Source organism: Cygnus atratus, chromosome 9, assembly GCF_013377495.2.
Source record: "Cygnus atratus isolate AKBS03 ecotype Queensland, Australia chromosome 9, CAtr_DNAZoo_HiC_assembly, whole genome shotgun sequence".
Classification (NCBI taxonomy): domain Eukaryota; kingdom Metazoa; phylum Chordata; class Aves; order Anseriformes; family Anatidae; genus Cygnus; species Cygnus atratus.
Window position 1 is genome coordinate 4675950 of NC_066370.1, and position 19424 is coordinate 4695373.

Genomic DNA, 19424 nt, shown 5'->3' on the forward strand with positions numbered 1-19424 from the left:
CTCTGTTGGATGGGATGAGTGGAGTCTACAATAAGATATACACAGAGGAGACAAACTGCAGCCACGGGAGGTGGTTGCGCTTGTTTTGTGATACTTCCTCATGGAGGAAGGATGAGGACAAGCAGGGAATATATACTTCACAGTTGCTCACAGCCTTCGCAGGCTGGGATGCAGCACTGGTGGCTTTGTAACACTCGGAATACCTGAATGCTGCCCTGTTAAAATGTAACATAGCTGAACGCTCCCTGGGGTATTTAGAAACTACAGAAGGAATCTGAAAGGGTTTCACAAACTCTTTCCACTGCTGAAAGGTAGTTGAGTAGCTTATGCAGTATAATACCATATTTTTTTTAATGAGACATCTTATTTTGATCAGCTTCAACTTCTCACATTTCCCAAAGCAGGATGCCCTGTTCTCTAGTTGCAACAAAAACTTAACCGGAAACAATCAAGCTCTTCATGATCTGTAGTCGGGAAAGCTTGTTCAGAGGTCTCTGCAGACCATCATACAGTGTGTTGTAAATAAGCTATCTGAACTCTGGATTGAGTATGAAAACGTTTGAGAACTGCAAAAGGGGTCCTTGTGGTGAAAATGCTGAAATAAATGCATTGTTTTCATAAATGAGAATGTGTAGCTGACCACTTTGCACGTTGCTTATGCAGTTTACAACAATACAAGCTTCCGATAAGCTGTGTGGCAAGTCCTTAGCAATGAGGTTTGTGGTGTGTTGACTTTATGCAATGGACAGATTTAGAACAAGCTGGATTCAGGAAAGACTTTTTTTTTTTAATGGTTTTCAGATTTACTACTGCATACTTTAGAAGGAAAGCTCTCTAAGGTGTTTTTGTCTGAGTAGACTTAAGTCCTTAGTTCTGAATGACTTGGCTAACTGAAGCACCACGATCAAACTCTTGAGGAAATAATGAACTTCTGCCAGCTTAGCTTTTTTTTTTTTTATTGTCATCAACTAAATATCTTTCAGTGGGTTGAAACTTGACCTTTCGAAGCTTTATCTGCTCCTTGTGGGTTTAAGGGGAAAGGCAGTTGTATGATGTATCCAGAACAGCAAGCCTTCTCAATGAACTCTTAAGCAGCTGCAACCAAATGATCCTGCAGTTTTTGCCCCTTTGGAGAAAGTAAGGGTATGGTCTCTAGGTATCTGTGCAGGCTACTAAACTATAAATATGCAAAAGCTAATAGTTGAACAGATTTCAAGATAGTGTTACTGTTTTTATCGTTCATGCAACAGAAGAAAGTTTTAAAATGATATCAGTAATAAACTAAGTCTATACAAATTATTTTTTCTCATTTAAATATAAAATATTTTATTAAATAATGAACTGAAACATGAGGTCATTAGAAACTTTGCTTTCTGCTTCCATATCATGAGCCTTTTTCCCCCCAGTATATGCGCAGCTCAGAGTTGCCATAACTGATTGATCTCTAATGTGCTTGTATACCCAGGGTCTCTTACTGATTTTTCTATGTAATCTGCCCCTGCATAGAGGAGACAAACCAGATTCTTTGATATATTCTTAATGTGACTAAACCAATGCGAGTGGATTGGCTGGCTTGTCTGCAGAACATTTGGAATATTCATTCCTGAGTTGCTTTTTGTCACACGGATTGTATGGGTTATCTTACGTCTAGCTGTTATAACTGAATTATTAAGTATGTCCTGTTAATTTTGTCTAGAAAGGCACTGGTATGCTAAGAATCATGCTTTCTGTGAGATGCCAAGAGGCTTAGGTATCTTTTAGCATTTTTCCAAATGCCAAAGTCCAAAACTAAGATGAATTAATATAGAAATACAGGTTTACTGTAGGATTTTCCATCTGTGTTTTTATATGAGGTGTTTCCATTCTTCCTCTGAAATGCTTTATATTATACTGTTTCTTAGGAAACTGAACAAATGTTTTGGAGGGGCATGCTTTTCTCCCCTTTACTTGTTTCTGGGGGAAGACAGACCAGGGTTAAACTTGCTCTTAACGTTGCTACTCTATGGCTGTCTTTCAAGTAAAGAAGACTCCATGAGCCTCACGCATCTATCCTGATCTTTCTTTTCTGAAGCCTCTTTTCTGTATGGTTTTAGCTACTCCTAAGGTCTATATGCGTGTCTGTCAAAACTCTTACAAATGTTCACGAACTGAAGTGCATCCTCTGTGTTGCTGATCAGGAGTGGGCGCTGCTTGCCCACGTTCCTTGATGTAGCTGCTGCTAAGCCATAGCTTTTTTTCTGTTCTAGTCACTGTCCTTTGCCTGTTCTCTGTTCTCATTACATTTCTCCTTCTTTCTCTCTTAGTTTGTGGCTCCTTCTCCAGGTTTCTTCTGCAGCAGCATGTCTGTGTTGGAGTTTGGCTCCTTGAGACGGGTGATAAGAGCTCTTGAAGCACGACCAAACTGCTTGCCTGAGCCTTCTGGTCTGTAAGAGTGAGCTGGCCTTGCAGTGGCTGTTAAGGAAGACTGAGGCAGCAGACGTGGAAGGTGAGTCTTTAGGAACCGACCTGTTATCTCATCCTCAGCTACAAGGCTCCATCCCATTCAGTAACCACAGCAATGTTGCCATCCTTGCTCTTCTGTTTGCTACAGCCCTTGCAGTTTGGACAAGCATACTGTGAAAAACATTACCTCTCGCAACCCTGACTGTGCGGGGTCCCACCAAAGTGGTGGACACCAGACCTTTTAATCGTGGTGATCGATAGGGAAGGTCTGGGACCCATAGTACGGTCAATAGTACTTACTGGGCTTGGAGAGTGTCAGGGTGTTTTCTGTAGGGATAGAGAAATGTTGCAGATGCCTGAATGGTACTTGTGTGGTGTTCAATTTAAAACTTGTTCTCTTAGGCATAACCTAATAAGGGGAAAAAGGCTGTAAATTGTGTTCATTGTGGCCCATTTATAAATATAATAAGTGCTGGGAATATAAGCATGCTTATAGGCAGTGAGGGATGTTTTAACCCTCCTCCTACTACTAAACAGTAATTCTCTTGTTTCGCTGTGGAGCGTACCAACTGAGCACTCTACTGTTGCAGAGCATGGCCTGAGTATACCTGAATTGTACATTTGGGGATGGCAAGAGGAAAAATGTGAAAAAAACTGAAGGGAGGTGCAGGGGGCAAAGAACTGAATGGCAGTGTGGTTAAAGCATGTAAGGGTACTCTGGCTGTTGAGTTAAGGGGCGTAAGGAAGGAGACTGGATCCAACAGCTGATGATGCAGCTGAACACAAGAGGGCTACAATAACACATTTTCTCTTGACAGGAGGTTTCTGGATGGAGCTTCATTAATGCTTATTTACCTTGTGGTCTGCTCTTAGCATTATACAGCTGGGAAAAGGAATAAAATGCTACTTAACACCCTTTAAGTCCTTGAGTACACCTATCACTTCAGTGCAGGTTGTAACAATTTGAGACTGCTATTTTTAAAACTTTTCTAGTACCTTAAACTGCTTAAATGTTGGGACTATTTAGTGAACGTGCTGTTGCTGCTGGTAAGGTACCAAAATCTGTGGCACAGATAAATCATTCTGTGTGTTCTCTAAGGATGTGAATACTTTTTCTGCACTTAAACTGTGGAGAATCCAGATCTTACGAGCAAAAGAGTACATATGAAAAAGCAGGGGGAAAATTGTCTGGAAAAGTACAAACCCCTGCCTAGTAACACAAGGAGGTGTTAGATTGCTGCTTTATTGATCCAAAATGCAATTAAAAGCTACCTCCTGCAGCTGAATTTAGATTGGGCTTTTAATTTTTTTTTTCTTTTACCTATGGATCTCCTATCAAGTGGAAAAAACCTTCACAGCAGGTCTCCCATTAAGTCACCAAGTTCAGCAGCCTGAACTCCTTGTTTCACAAAGGGCTGCTCACCTGGAATAGTCTGTGGCTCTGTGTGCCTGCCAGAAGATCAGTTTAGGTGCTGAAAAATGAAACCGAGGAGTATGCTGGCTAGAGTCAGGGTAAATGGTGAGTGTTCTGCTTTGTTTGTTGTGGTACTTGACGTCAGTAAAGACGCTTCTCTCTGCAATAAAAGGGCATGTGGTTTTGTTTTTTTTTCAGAAGGAAATTTGGCAGTTGTTTAGAAATGAGAACTTTTTCTTCCTTATATAAAGTATGTTGCAGGCTTAGGACTTCATCAGTCCAGAGCATCTGACTTTTTTAAGCAATGACTTCTTTTCAAATAAATAATGTTGAAACTCACCAAAGCTTACACCTAGGATCTAGAAAAGGCTTTATCAGCAGCTCAATGCACACAAGACTTACTGAAGTCACTGTAACACTTGATTTGAAAATTGTCTGCTTCTGAACATGATAAGCTGCTGGAAGAGTGGAATATAAACTAAGAGAATGCAGCATCCAGCAGCAGTAAAAAAAAAAAAAAAAAAATCTTGCCTTCATTTAAAGCCTTGTCAAAGGGCCCTCAGGAAAGGAATTTTCCTCCAGGCAGTGATGGAAGCAAAAAGAGAAGGGCCACAAAGTCTTCTTGCAGCCTATTTTGAGTTAGAGGAATAACTCCGTTGCTTTGCGAGCTTTTGTGCCCAGGTGAATTAACTGGACCTAAGGAAAGAACCCAAAGGAGTCTATGGTATGGCATTTTTCTGGCTTAAGGACACCCCCACCAGTGCAGCTGGCATAACCCTGTGCCACAGCTGCCTCCCCCACTCCCATTGCTGTGCAACACTGATAACCATCAGCAGTCGCTACTTGGGAAGTCTGAGCTATCTTCATCACAAAGTTACCCAGGCACACTGTGCCTGGTGGTGGGGAAGCAAGGGAGGGGGAGAGTTCCAACTCTATCACTTCTAGTTAGTCAGTCATTAAGTACAGCCTGGCTTTCTGCTCTGGAAAGCATCTAATTTAGGCGTGATCCTATATCTGCAGTCCTGTTTCTGTAGGGCAGCAAAATTCGTCCCTCTGCTAAGCTGCAAGATTGGCCATAACGTGTTGAAGTTGGCCTCTGCCTTTAACGTGCACTGTAAGCGTGGTGTGTTTGCTGCTGCTGCTTGTTTTCTGATGTATTTGCGAAAACACAAAAGCAGCAGACTGGTTCTCCTGAGTTCATGGGTCTACTTAGGTTAGGTCTTTGCATGGAAAAGTAAGATTATTGGGAAAGGATTAGGCAGGGAAAAAAAAAGTATTGTCCATTACTGGAGTAAGTTACGTAGCTGAGAAGGATGTAGGCTGCTGAAGGGAGTTGCTTTCCTGAAACTTTTTTTCTGGGACGTGGGGAGCGAGTTGGGATGATGTGTTCAGCCTTTACTTTCTAATTAATTTTGGAGATGAAAATGTTGATACGTGCAACTCCAGTACAACTGCACTGTGGTGTCCGCATTCTTGCATGTTAGGCAAATCCAGTCCAACTGCACGTACCTGGCATACCGGCTGGCTTTCAGAGATGGGGCTTTCTGAGTTCCACAGTGGTGCCTGAGGACATTCCCCATTTGGCAATAGTGAGGAACATCTGGGTTTTGCCCGCAGAGCCAGCTCTGTTGTTCTGCATAGGCCACAGCAGGTGGGGCTGGGGGTTGAATGGGACAGGAGCATGATTCTGCGCTTGGGAAACCAAATGCGGACCTCCTGGGGAAGGCAGTATGCCTGTCGTTCAGCATGGCAGCTTTTGTAGCCTATTTACTCATTCCAGCTACCTTTCAGAGAATCTAGGAACAGGTTTTGGTCTGCTTTGTCAGATGCTGATAGCAGTAAGTGTGTATTTGGCAGACTTAGTGATGGCGTCCTGGCAAAATCAGTGTGGCCAGCATGGCATAGTGTGTGCTGCACCACAGCAGTGCTGTAAAAGGCGAGCATTTTCATGCAGTCTGTAGATAGTGCTGCTTTATAGGCCCAGGGCGCGTTCTCAGGAAGTGACAGAGGCCAGAGGCAAACAAGCAAATGAAGCATCAGCGGGGTCTGCAGGGAGCTGGGACTTGTGCTTATCGTGTTGTGCAATCCAGAAATGAAACCAGAGGGGTCATCAGCCAGCAGCAGTACAGCACAGCGCTCATCATGCTGTGGGGTTAGAAAACAGAAACGAGAACTGAGCAAACAGAAGTGGAGGTTTCTGTGAATGTGTGTAGACCAAATCATAGTTTATGGAGGGCAGAGGTCATGCATGCTGAGGAAACTGTGCAAAATGCCTCCACGCCTTTAAATGAGCATAGGGATCATATCCCTGCATGTACATCTGTACTGACATGTATTCTTTACAGTGAAGAGGATGTAGCTGCATGGGTGATCTAGGCATAGATACGCATGTAGGCGTAGGCCTAGAATGCCTCAGTGATGATGTTTTCTTTCTTGTAGAATCAGGTTGTGTTTTTTTTTTTTTTTTTTTTTTTGACATCCCTCAATTTCTGCTGGCTATAAAGCTTAGTTCTTCTCTCCTTTTCCTTTAGAAAGCATGAATTCTTCAGTTTTTGCAAGGAGAAAACTAGGAAAAATTCTGGCCCTTCAATGGGGTGGGTATGATGCCATCCCTTGTCTCTGTTCTTGCCAGCGTTTCTAACTGTGAGTGGATTTCACCGCAGTGGCTGTCTCTGATGTGTGCATGCTATTGCTTTTGTCCAAGGGATATCCCTTCTTTGCTGAAGCCAGAGGCTTGGAAAGAGATTCCCCCCAGTGACAGCCACTGACACCGCAGTGTCCCCTGGAGTGCCTGAGCTCCTTCACATTTCCCTTCCTTGCCGGTGACTCAGATGCATCCAGTGCTGCGTGCAGGAGCCGGGCATATCCTGACTCCAGACCCACCACATGTGGCGAGATGCATATGGTGCACGGGGGGAGCATCTCTCCTTGGAACTACCACTGTGGGAGTTGAACATCCTAACTCTTCCCATTTTATGTTTCTAACTCTTCCCATTTTATGTTTTTTTGGTAGTTTGCGTCTGGATCAGGTTTGTGGTAAGAGCTTGCGAAGCCTCAGGCCTGGATTTAGAGCGTCCGATTCAGATGCTGAGTCTGTGGAAGCTGCGTGTTCTTTTGGCACCAGCTACTCCCCAGCAAATCCCTGCCAGAGGTTACGGGGATTCGCTGATCGGCTGGCAGAGCCACTCACGTCTCGCTCCCTCATCCAGCTCAGCCAAAAAGAACAGGTTAGCAAAGCCCGGCCGTTTACGGTATTTAAGCTATCCGGGTCTCGCTCCGGTGGGGATGGCCGCAGAACAGCGGTGCCAGTAGCTCTGCCGGTGCGCCGCAAGGCGTGGGTGCTGGCTGCTCGGGCCGTGCAGCTGGGACGGGGGGCGCACCGCTCCCGAACCCCGCTCGGGCTGCGCCGAGAGGCTCCCGCAGCACCTGGGGTCAGCCCTGGGCGGGCCGGGCCTCCGGCTTCCCAGACGTGGGGCCGCCTGCGGGCAGCGGCGCGGCCACCCCGGGCGGGACGCGGGGAGCGGCCCGGCCCGGCCCGGCCCTGCCCTGGCGGCCCTCGGGGCTCGGGCGCCGGGCTCCCTCCGCGGGGCGGCGGCAGGTGCGGGGAGGAGGCGCCGGGGAGTTTCCGTTCGGGGCATTGTGGGAAGGCGCGATGCGGCCGGGGCCTCACCTGGCGGGCGGGAGGCAGCCGGCAGCCAGCCGGGCCGGGCCGGCTCCCAGCCTGCGGCCGCCGCCACACCATGGTAAGTGGGCCCCGCGCTGCCCCGAGATGGCGGCGGTGCCCCGGGGGGGGGGGCGCCCCTCGACGGGAGGGCCCCCGAGCACCCGGCTCCGGGTTGACCTGGCCGCCGGGCCCCCGGAGCGAACGGCGGAGCTCGGGGGGAGGTCGGCGGGGGTGCGGTGCGGTGAGGTGAGGGGGACGGGGCAGAGAGCAAAAGGCAGCGCGAGCCTCTCCTGCGTTCTCGGTCACGGAGAAAAGAAACTTTTCTTCCCTGAGAAATCCCTCTGCTGGAATGAATGGCCCGAGCTGCGTTTCAGCAGAGGTAAAATGCACGGAGGGCTGTCCCAGCTGTTCCAACGGGTGGGAGCCCTGTTCCCAAGGGAGCTCGGGCAAGGTCTGCGCCTTTTGGAGGAAATGAACGTTGGGTTCTTTTTATTTCCTCCTATCTGACCCTTGGGGTGAACTTCAGTCGTGCTGACAGACTTCAGTAGCCAACCAGGAAAACAAGGCTGCTCTGGAGAGAGTTGATTAAGGCTTCCTGTAACCCGAGGAGCTCAGGTTCAAGTCAGCGCCGTGCCTGGAGGAGTATCGAGTTTGCTTTCACATGGGTCCTTGTCTTCTGGCTGGCCGGTGTCTGAGCATTGCAATTTCGGGCAGTAGGTTTTCTTGTGTCAGGAGCACGGGGAAGAGCCCTTTCCCCATGCGTGTTCCCCAGTGTCTGGTGAGCAGAGGGCTCGTGCGGAGCCTTGCCTTCAGCCCAGGGGCCTCTGCTCAGCTGCCTCGTCTCCTGAGAGCTGTAGGAGCTTAGTCAGTAATAGTTCTGCCTTCCTGCCAGGGTTGGCTGAAGTTGTTTCGTCAGGTTCAGAAAGAAAGTGACAGATGCTCATGTGTGCGGTTCGGTAGAGTCTAAGCTAAAAAAAAATAACCACTCAAGTAGGGTGCAGTTCATGGCAAAATGATGAGTGGGCGATAGGAGTAACATATCTGTGTGATAGGGACTGTATGGGTCTGGGTCTGTTCCTACGGTGCGTGTTGGCAGCTGGTCTACCTGCGCAACCTGGACCCTTGGCTGGGTAGAGGTGGCAGCAGCTGCTTGTTTGAGCTTGTACCAGCGGTGCATAGGGGCAGCAGCCCTCCAGGTTAAAGGGATCCTGCGAGGGAAGCCCTTCAGTTCTTCATCCGTGTGCTTGCAGAGTCTGGTGGTTGTTTGCTGGGATCAGAAAAGGTTGCCGTGGTTATTCTCTTTTGTTAAATGCGATGACCGACATCTGTGGAATAATGGCTAGATTTTCCCCAAGGAGGACTGTAGGCTCTCAAGCAGTAAGATGGTCAGTGATGTCTTGTAATTGAGAAAGCATCTCGCTGTTTGATAATTCAGGCTTAGGGCAGGTTCTGCAAGCATGCCCCAAGCTCCTGTCTTGCCCAGTTTGCCTATTGTGTGCATCTGTAATATCAGTTACCAGCAGTGCAACTGCACAGGAGTCTCTGCTTTCATTGGAGGTTGAATTTTGATGTTTGGCTGTGTCCTCAAAGGTGGAGCTGAGCTGTTTCTTTTCAGTGGTTTGGTCAGAACACACCTCATATTTGTTGTCTAGTGTATTTAGAAAAATGTACCCTGTCATTACATTAGCATATAGAATATGTGCAGTAACGAATTTACAGATGGCGATGCAGTCTCCACGCCTTAAGTCCTCATACATATATTCAACCTTTCTGGTTACACCCTGAGACAGCCCCACATATTAATTTCCCTCAGGTAAAGCTTATGTAAATAACTGGAGTTCCTATTTTGCCCTTGAAGGTCAGTAAATATGGGAGGTGATTTCGGGGAAGCTGAGCTCAGCACTCTGCCCTGGTGCACTTCACAAATGCCAGTTCCTAAAGCACTCACGGTGGTCCCAAGGGAGCAGTGCTTACAGTAGCACTGCTTATTAGCAGTATTGTCTGCTGTATCAATTATAATTTTTTAAAACGTGTGTGTTCCTTGTTTTTCCTTTTCTGAGGCATTGCTGTAATAATGCTTGCTGGCATTATAACATCAGCTAGTGCTGTCAGCCTTACCCTGTTCTCCTATTGTAGAACCAGTGCTGATGAAAGGGTGCTTTTGTCAGGGTACTCTTTCACTTAAAATTCCTCTGTCTGTCATCCAGCCTCTGTGAAGGGTGGTTGCACTGGGTTTACCGGTCAAGAATTAAGGGTTATTGGGTTACAAACCACGAATAAGCCTTATTCAGGCTCACAACTGAAGAACTTCCAGCAGGTCATTTAAACTCATTAGATCGGTTCCTCCTGTTTGGTATGAGGTAGTTGTGCTAGCCACCACTATCACATGGTCTGAGATTTGAATGGAAGGTAATGGTACCACCTCTCAGCAGGAGGGTGGTTTCAATTGTTTGCTCTGTTGCAAATCTCCAGGCAAGTTTCAGGAAAGTATCTGTTTAGCAAAGTTTACTTCGCATCCTGCTGAGAATGACCGGTTTACTGCTCAGCTGCTACCTTGTGACAGGTCAAACAAAGACTTTTTAGAAAAAAAGACTAAATTCTCCTCCCTGACGTGTATTGTTGCAGTGAAGAAACATTTCCTGAAGGACTGCGTTCTCAATGGATAAGAAAGTGAAAGAGCAGGGACTGAACAGAGAGGAGAAAAATATTTTTTTCCCCAAGGACACATGTTGCTGTAGTCTTTCGTGTCCGTAAGTGTTGCAACACCTTGATCCTACTGCCACCTCACCGTTATCAGTATAATCTCGATGAGAGTACATGGTTCTGCTTGCATAGCTTTGAGTGCAGAGTTGTTGCCTACATAGTAAAAGGCCCTGCCTCCCTCCTGCCTGCGCTGTCCGTCAGTACAGTGAGAAAAGTCAGTTCCTGTAGACGTGATCTGAAGCCCTGGAGAAAGATCAAAAGAATTCCCCTGAGAACGGGGGGCTCTACAAACATACTTGGCCTGAATAGAAAAGGAGCTGGCAAGCAGTGTTTCCATTTAGCCAGACATTTGATACCCATCGCTGATCGAGGAGCTTGGGTGGAAATGTTAGTTGAGGTGACTGCAGGTGCCGACACCTGCCTGGTGTTTGTAAGTGAACTCTCAGCTCTTCCGAATATTGACTTTCCCAACAGTCTCGGTGCCCTTAATTGCTAAAATAAACACGGATCTGTAAAAGATGTTTTCAGTGTTTTGCAGAACTTACTATCTACAGTTTGAAGAAGAACGTGCTCTAAACCTTGCCTGCCTTTTTCCACTTTTATACAGCAGCGTATTGGCCTAGCGGAGATGAACTTTGCCTTTAGGAATTTAACTAGGAAAGACAGGAAGGGCAGCAGATAAGAATAGATGAGAGAAGGAGAGAAAATCACAACTAAATGAATCCAGCTGGTTGAAGCAGTGTTATACGTGGTGGGGGAGGTGAGGGGGGAGTACATGTGATATTTCAATGTTTGTCGTGTAGCGTACTGTTTGTTTGGGATCTGATAGTAGTAATGGAATGGTATTGCTTCGAGAAGATCCTGAGATGTTTCAGCTTGGAAAGATGACTACAGGGGAAATTACGCAAATGCATGAAATTATGAATACTGTAAGAATGCTTCCTAACAAGAAGTGTCAAGAGTACAACCTCTGACGTTTTTAGGCACTAAAAGTAAAGAAAACTAAAGAGAATATTTTCTCATACAGCACAGGTGAAAGATTTTTACTCCACTGCCAAGGGTGCCGTGGGTGTCTTATTAGTCAGGCAGTTCACAGAAGATGAGTCCACAGGTGTGTTGTCTGGATCCGGTTTCTGTCCCTAAATCCTTAACTCTGTGATTCCTGGAGACTGAGGAGTACCAGCAGAATGATTTTATGCATGCCCTGCTTCTTACAGTCTGCCCTCCTGGGAACTGCTCAGATCAGAGTGGTACTCGGGGGAATGCATCCTTTGGTGTTCAGTTACCACCAGCTGGACTTGTGAATACCATTTTGTGGGATTTGCTAGGAAAAATGTTTTTTAGGGTTCTTTTCAGGAAGCCTGCAGTCTCTGGCTGCTGACGTGATCCTCCTCCAGCTTTGGATGTTCTCTCTTGAATACTCACTATCATTACTAGAGACTGCCTGGACTTCTTGGCTGTGCGGTGATTGTGATTCACACTTAACAGTCTCTGGGCAATATGCTCAGCGTGTGGAGCATGTCAAAATGTTTGCCTCTTTGCAGTTTTTCTGTATCTTTCGATACAAAATCCTATGCTTTATAAACCGTCGTGTAGACCTTCTGAAGTCATCAGTTGTATGCAAAAGCAGCAAAGGGACAGAATGATGGAGGCACTGAGGAAACCAGTGGGCCAAGGAGGGCAGGTAGAGCTGCTTCTGCTGCAGTACCGACAGGATTTATGCTTTGGCATTTGGCATATGCAGCAGGCATTTATGTGAGCCAGTTGTAGTCTTCCCAGTGATGCCTAAATTAAACCAGTACTGCTGCTGTAAAAATAATCCTTTTTGTTACCTATGCACAGCTACTAATTGCCATTCCTTCCCATCCGTTTCCCTGCTGTCCCATTCCTCCAGGCTGTCATCTGCACTCGCTTGGCTGCTCTGGGTGTGTGCTTTCTTGAGCCCTGGGCCTTGGCATTTTTGCAGACGCTGTAGTTTAGAGAGGTATAAGATCCCATCGTATACAAATGATTTTTCATTTGTGAGTAGGAACGTAGCATGCAGTGGAGGAGGAACAGAAACTAAAATTAACATTTGTGTTTGAAGGCAAGCATGATGTGCCTTTCTGGCCAGACACGTCTTCCTGGCCTAATATCTCCTGGATTCATGGTTCTCAATATCACAGACGTAACCCCAGGTGCTCTATGCACCAGTCTCTTTTCTCTAACTTGCTGAATTTGTGTAAGATGTCTGTCTGCTATCTTCTTTTCAGGCCTGAGAAGAAAAGATAGCGTTAAAAGCCCTCTTCAGCAGCCAGTAAATGTCTGTGGTTGCCTTACTGCTTGCAGGTAGTTTTGCTCAGAGGCTTGCAGCTCCAGATGGCTAGTCAGCCAGTGCAGGGATTCCTGCATGATCATCAGCCTCTGCTTAGCCCCCTGAGGTGAGTGATAGACATAAAGCACAAGGAAATAAGGAATGGAATAATTTTGATTTGATGAAAATGCAGACGTTTACCATGTTGTGCCTTTGTCTCACAGCCCATGAAGCGTTCAGAGAGTGTCTGGTTGTCTGCTCGCAGATCTAGAAAAGTCGTGGGAATGTCTGAATGACCTACAACAAAACGAAGTGCTCAGACCTCACAACCACCAGGCTCAGAAACATAAGTCAGGTTCCTCAAATAAGTCATGTTCTACTTGATACCTCTTCCTCCATTTGGCATTTCCCAAGAACTAAGCCACTTACCAGATACCAGCTCCTGCTACACCAGGAGGGAGTATGAAGGCCAGTATAGCAAATGACCTGAACAGAGGAAAGCTAGTCCTGTAGCGGGGTCTGAGCCTGGAGACTCAGATTCAATCCCTTGCTTTCCAACATGCTTCTGAGGTTTGTGTATCCTGCCTGCCTTAGCCCCTGTTCAGGTAACAGAGGAGAGCATGCCACAGATGGACAGTGAACATGAGGGGATGTGACTGTTGAAATGCAACCTGTTATTTTTGAATCTTAACTTGTTAATTGCCTGCATCTGAGTGTATTTCAGCTGTGAAATAAGGCTTTAGCAGATCGGTCTCTTCAGAGCTGTCCTGTCGTCGCTTCGGATCCTGTGAATAGTGAGCGCATGAGCTGAGGGCAGTGGTGGGATGGGACCTCAGGCATGTCCTTTCCTCCAAGTCTCAGAACAAGACCTGGATGAATAGCAGAATTAATTTTTCATCCAGAAACTTGCACTCGAACAATTTTTTTCATTTTGGAGGCAAAATTTGGGACCAACATAAAGCATTTGGTGAGATCCTGTGCTCTGGCTCTTCTTTCCATAAACGGTAGTTGTTTCTTTTATTTTTCATGTTTAGGTTACTAAATCCATGTCTTTTTTTTAACCCTAATAAAAAGTGCCATTTTTAAAATGGAAAATTGAGAATGTCTCCATTGAAAATGCCTGAATGAAGTGCTTCAGTGTTTCCTGAAAATGACTTGGATGCTTTTTCAAGTCACTCAACAAATGATCCAAACTCATGTCTGTCTTCAGTCCCTCCAGAGTTCATTTTCCCAGTGAGTGGCTCTGTTGATGTGATGTACAGGAACTGGTGGAGTCGGTGTGAGGCTGCTGCAAGACCTGTGGTGTCCTCACCCTATGGGGCACTGGTGTCCCCAGCCTGCAGCGCGGTCCCTCCACTGGCTGAGGAGCCAGGGGAATGCGAGGCGCCAGGGGAATGCTGTCTACCTTGTTGTGTCCCCTGCCCCAGGGCAAAGCCTTGTACCTTTGCTCCTGAGAGGTCAGAGGCAAGGGAAGGACACTGCAGTACCACACACAGCAGGGTTCTGCAAATAACTGATAAGGCAAAGTGGAAACGAGAGCAAAAGTGACTGCACCTTTTGCCAGAGTCCATTGGACTAGCTTTTAGCTCTGTTTCTTCACAGACCCTTCTGGGACCAGACTGGGAAAATGGCTTGTGACTGTAAAATAGTCTGAGGCTAAGGCGAATCACAGGCAGTTCAGCTTCTTGTAATAAAAGGGTTTTAACATACACACAAAAACCTCAGATAGCCTTGGCACTTCCCCTGCTTTCTGGTGAGTCAGTTCATTAGGGGCAGTGCTCTTGGCAGTTTGTTCAGCCTCCTGCCTCATCTCCTCCTCCTTAGAGCTGCCTAACCGAGATTTGCTAACCCCAGCAATGTATAAACAAATGAAGTTAGGTCTGAGACCCTGGCAGAAGAGATGTGATTACACAGTTAATAATTGTTCTAAATGTTTTCAAATGGTGCTGCTCTCTGCGGGGTCAGCCAGCCAGCATCCCCGCAGGTGCCAAGGCTGGAGGTGCGAGCACCAGCTCCAGTGGTTGTGCCACCGTTCTGAGCTCTCAAATTGCAGAGTTTGAGGCAGGTTTTATGCACGCTTCTTGCATTGATTCGTTCTTGCTTATTGCCTGGAAAAGAGTAATTCCTCTTGCAGGAATAAAAACAAAAAAAAAGTTACAAGTTAAGAAAAGTGAGAATAATTATCTTCTGCATCTACATCCTGGAGGTTTTTAGGTCTTGTGCTGCCTCTCCTCTCTGGAGTGGTGCTAGGAACCCAGCCTTACTGCTGGTGGGACGCTAGCAGCTGCAAGGAGGAGGCAGGAGGCTGCCCGTGTTGCGGAGAGGAGGTTATGGAAGGAATGCTGCTGGCTTGTGAGAAAGGAGCCAAGGTCGGGAGGACTGCACATGCAGCCATAAGCAGGAGTGGGAGGGAGCCTGCTGTGGGGGCGAGTGCAGGCGGTGAAGTGTCAGCTCCTGCGGCAGGACGAGGGATGCACAGCTGCTCTGAGCGCTGTTTTCCCAGCCTTAGGTAGGGTCAGAAGTGTTTTTGGCTCGGAAGTTCAGCTCAGCTATACCATTTCAATTATGGGCTTGCTTAACTCAAGTAAGGCTATCAGGAAAGTTGTTGGCTGGATCAATACTACATGGAGTACGGATCCTTCAAACGCTAGTGTGCCGGTCAATTTAAACTCTTACTTCAGTAATAAAATAAGGATGAGTTCTGCATCATGAAGAGAATAAAATCAATGTGTAACTATAGTCACATGTGCCTGTAATGATCTGGCACAGGTTTTATTGCATGGACTTTGGATGCATTGTTTAGGGGAAATTGTTCAGAAATGTTCCTAATGGAGATTAAGCTGGAAGGAGCTCTGTGCCAGTTGGACAACAATACGCTACTTTGGCATTCTTGTGTTGCTGGTTTTTCACTTATTTTTTTTCCTTACTTGCTTACATCAGAGAGACTGCGCTTTAAATCTTAAAGCTAGGATTCTGCAGCAGTCAATAAACCTGTCAGCTTCTGTGATGCTGTGAGTAAAACTTTGAGTAACAGTAAACAAATGAGGAAATTAACATTTTTAATAAGGTAGCCTGGTCCCAGGGTTTTACATCGTTGCTCTAAAAATCCCTTAGCCCCCAGTATGTATGTATTAAAGGTCAATAGCCAGATGGTGACTTCGTGCAGCTGAAGAATACCAACATACTTGAGTGTGTTACTCTTCTGCCTCTCCCTGGTGTGTCTAGGATGCTAATACATTAGGTGAGCAGTCGTCCATACAGTATGTTTTTCTCGCTTTACCCTAATAGCCTGGCTTTCCAAACCACGTATGTGCTCACAGTAGCTGTGTGTTTTTCACGGTTATTCATCCTTTTTTTTAAAAAAGAAACATTTTAATGACAGGTTTTGTTCATTTTGAGGTGTGTTGTAAAAATAAGCAGATGTAAAAGAATTCTGGACAGCCATCTATGTTGAGGAAGATGTTTTTTCATATCAGAGGTAGGAATGGCAAATCATAAAAGACAAGGAGAATATGAACTCAGACTAAAGCAATATGAGAGGATCAAGCAGACTTCAAGGGAGTCAGAATAAGTTAAAAGAGAACTTTATGATGAAAAGCTGCTTTCTCTCAACCAGGTAGAGCCAGTCAGTCTGGCTTTCCCAAGGCTTCTGTCAGCAGTGGTTGTCATGTCAGCAGCCAAAGGTGGGGCTTTTTTCATCCCATTACCCTTTTTATGTGGTCCATGACTTTTTCTTGATTAGCATGTCATATTGCCTCAGCTGGCAACAGCAGGCTTAAACTTAGAATTTTTAAATAGAACTCAAGAGTTTCTGAGTTCTGCCAAGCTGTGTATTTTAGGATAGTAATTCCTAATTCGCAATTATTAGTTACTTGTTCAGGAGCCTTTCTGTTTGATAGAGGTGACTTTGATTAGGGAGAGCTCTTAACTGAATTTGGAAAGGTGACAGCTGAAGCACAATCTAAAAACCTCGCTGCTTGAGAGGCAGAGCTGCCTCCCTGAGCAAATCCTTGCCAAAACCGAGCACCCATGAGAGAGAAGCCTGGCTTCATTTCGTGGCCTTCCAGCAGCCCTCTCCTCGCAGCTCTCTCCTCTCCTTTCCTGCCTTCCCTCCCCAGAGGTGACTTGCAGTTCTCCCAAGTGCTCCAGGTGCTACAGAACAGCTTTGAAAACAGTTGGAAAATGCTCTACAGGTGGACTTAAGGAGGCAGAGAACATAGCTAGGGTGGTTTCTTCTCGCAGTGGGGTGAATTAGATCCTCTCAGCATTGACCCTTTGAGTTCACTTTGCAGGAAGAAACGTGGCAACTTTTAAATGCTTATGTTGTTGGACAGCAACATGGAAAAATGATGCTGGGAGTCAGGAAAACCTGCTTTGTCTTCCCGTGCAGTCTTCTTCATTTGATATCCTTACCGATGGTTTGTTCTGTATGTAATGCAGTGTAGTCTGGAGTCCTGTAGGCAGCCTCACTAAACACTGCAGTGCACGTTAAAACCTCCGTAAAAGCTACCAGGGATCCAAGTTTGCAACCAGTGAGCTGGGTGTGAAGTGTTTAGCTGGCTTAGGATGTAAGCCTTCTGTGTTTGGCATTTTTGATGTCTCTTCTATTTACTGTGAAATTATTCTGTGTCAGAAGCCTACCATTTGATTTTCCAGTAGCCCTGGAACTGAGGGTACAGTTTGTCATCCTGGCTAGTTCTGTAGATCTCCATAAAGCAGAAGGCCTGTAATTTTCTGACCTGTTATATAGAGTAGCTACAGCTAGTTCAGAGAAGGGGACAGAGTTCAGGTTTAGAAAAGTGGTTTGAATTCTTGATTTCCAAGAAATCTGTTTCTTCAACTAGAAAATAACAGCCTATAAATACAAAATGCAGTCTTTCGGCTACTTACAGGCATTTATGGAGATGATTTGGCACCATGCGGTAGGTGGCTGGGTCTGATTTAGTAAAACAAGATAATAAAATTACACTCAACTCTCAGACTGAAGCCTGTCTCCTACAGACTCCACATGCGAGGACAGCTGATGCTGTGATAGGAACTGCACTTCTCATCCCGACCCAGTCTAGCTTGGACCTAAAAATCCTCTCCAGCGTCACTTGTGGGTCTGGTGGTTGTTAGTCATAGCCAGCACACCCTGGAGATGTTCAGAAGGAAACCATGCACCCTGCTTCAGAGGTGTTTGATTCAAAGCAAGTCGTTTGTCTTTGCTTTACTCTGGAATTAGAACTTTTAAAAATCAGACAAATTGCAGGATAATCTGCCTCTATTTTTAGCTTGGCTGCTGAAAGCCAACCCTGAATTCCTTAATCAACATCTTGTTAGTGGCACTATAGAAAAGGAAGTATGTTTCCACAGTCAAGGAGCAAGGAACAGATGAGCTGTTAGATTGGTGTTTATGCAGTATTTCAACATTTCCAGGTTTGTTGATGCATCAAAATCTTTCCAGTGAGCTGTAATCAGCAGAGCTATGAGAGTGAAAAATGTGTTGTATCGTGTCAAGGTGGCTGGGCAGAGCAAAGCTGAACTGAATGAAATGGCAATAGCAACATAGCAATTTGATGTTTACACTTAGAGGAATTAAGCCATTTAGCCTCATGAGAATGTAATTTTGTTCATCTCCTAGAGAGTTCTCCAGTTTGAATGGAGTTTAGAAGGTAAAAAAAAAAAAAGGGGGGGGGGCAGACGAGGCAAAAGAGGGAGAAAAAATATTTTTTTTCCCCTAAGTATCTGCAACTTGAGAGCATACTAGTTTGCTGCCAACTGTAAAACTGGAGATGGACTACAGCAGAGGCTCTTATCTGTTTTCCAGCTGTAAGTATTTCCATAATAGTAAAATCGATTTAAGGGGTATGCAGCTCTATTTTGCATGAGTATGTATGGAAGTATGTTTGAGTATGTATGGAAGACCCACAAGATAGGATTTTTGAAGCTAGTATACGAATCCTGTGTCCATAGATACCTTCTAATTGCAAAGTATGTTAACTTCCCCTATGAAAGTGTTGGTAAAACATCAGCTGCATCTTTACAAAAAATAGTGGAGTTTTCAAAGCAATTCTAAATGGAGAGCAGCTCACTTTCCTATGGGTGAAACATGGCATGCTGAAGTATGCTAATCAGTAGAAAATGGCAATAATATTCACAGAATTCCCTCGTTTATTGATATATACCCTTTTAAAGCCATAGGGTTGCTCTCCTGGAGATATATTTATTGCTTACAGATACTCAGGTTTAAGGTCCATAAGGTCCAACAGCTGAACCTAAACGTGACTACCCTTTCTTTATCTTTGCCTATCAAAGCACTGCAAGCCAAGATATCTTCCTGAGGGTGTAAGAAACTTGTCTCAAACAGCATGATCTTGTTATGCCGACATGCTCTCAGCTTTTGCTAGGGATTCATTGGCTAATTCCCTGCATTTTCAATCAAATCTGATCATCCTCTCCTATCTGATTCAATGTATTTTTACAAATTTGTTTATCAAATAGCTGCTAGCTGTGCCTGATTGCTTTTAAATGGACACCTGTGGACCTGCTGCTTTTATCTTCAGAACCTCTGCTCTGCTTTTCAAAATGCACTCCTCTTCACAAAGGCTCTGGAGTTAATGGTGCTGTGCAGCAAGCAAAAGAGTGTTTTGTTCATCCAGCTTGTCTCAGTGGACAAAGTGTATGGACTGTCCCTTCATCTACCTCGAGGGGTAGCCCTGACAGCTGGAATATTACCATGTCAAAAACCAGCTGGTAATATGGACAAAGAAAGGCAAGAACATGGTGCTTTGATCTCCACTGTAATTAGGCCATGTGTACTGCCAGCAGCATAATTATTTTTATTTAGCAAACTCATCTGGAGAGTATTACAGTGCTCAACACAAGGCAGCTACAAAATCCTTGTAGTTCTATCAAACACATTAGCC

General features: G+C 45.5%; 1 protein-coding gene across 2 annotated transcripts in view; it reads left to right on the forward strand.

The window, feature by feature from the left end:
* Window positions 1–7462: 7462 nt before the first annotated feature.
* Window positions 7463–19424, forward strand: part of SCG2 (secretogranin II) — a 58884-nt gene continuing 46922 nt past the window's right edge. The window contains exon 1 of one of the 2 annotated variants that reach the window (XM_050712454.1): window positions 7463–7599. The gene's annotated coding sequence lies outside the window, so the exon portion shown is untranslated. The remainder of the gene's footprint in view (window positions 7600–19424) is intronic. The other variant, XM_050712453.1, reaches the window with a different exon arrangement.